Below are 481 nucleotides of genomic sequence, written 5' to 3'. Positions count from 1 at the left end.
ATTGATTACTAATCAGCGCCGTGTGTACGGGTAATCTGGTTCCAGTCCAAAATGTTCCATCTGTGTACATTAGTGACAAAGACTCCCCTCATGCAGTGGGGCTCGGTCTGTTATAACTCTTCCGCGTAATATATTTGCCCCACGTTTTTGCGACTGCGAGTGCGAGTGCAACGCGCATGGGGACCGACATGCTGATGGCTCGGTATCGGACGCCGTACAGTGAGCAACGCGATCGCGTCTCTCGCTCGTAAGTGGTACAGGTCGCGGCTCATGTATAGGGACAGCGGGAATGTCGCATATTGGCAATAACTCTTCATGAAACGCACGTTATAGGGGTGGATTGCACTTTACGAGTGCGGGAAACGTCCGCCGTTCATCCGCTGGAGGTGCGCGTTTGGCGGTTGGGGTGGTGCACGAACGGGTGCGGGTGGAGTCATTGCCGGTCCACGGCTTCGTGCGGCAGAGCCACTGGAGATTGGGT

This window comes from Schistocerca piceifrons, unplaced genomic scaffold (genome assembly GCF_021461385.2).
Source record: "Schistocerca piceifrons isolate TAMUIC-IGC-003096 unplaced genomic scaffold, iqSchPice1.1 HiC_scaffold_1302, whole genome shotgun sequence".
NCBI lineage: Eukaryota > Metazoa > Arthropoda > Insecta > Orthoptera > Acrididae > Schistocerca > Schistocerca piceifrons.
The sequence above is the reverse complement of the archived record's forward strand: the minus strand, read 5'-3'. Positions refer to the sequence as shown.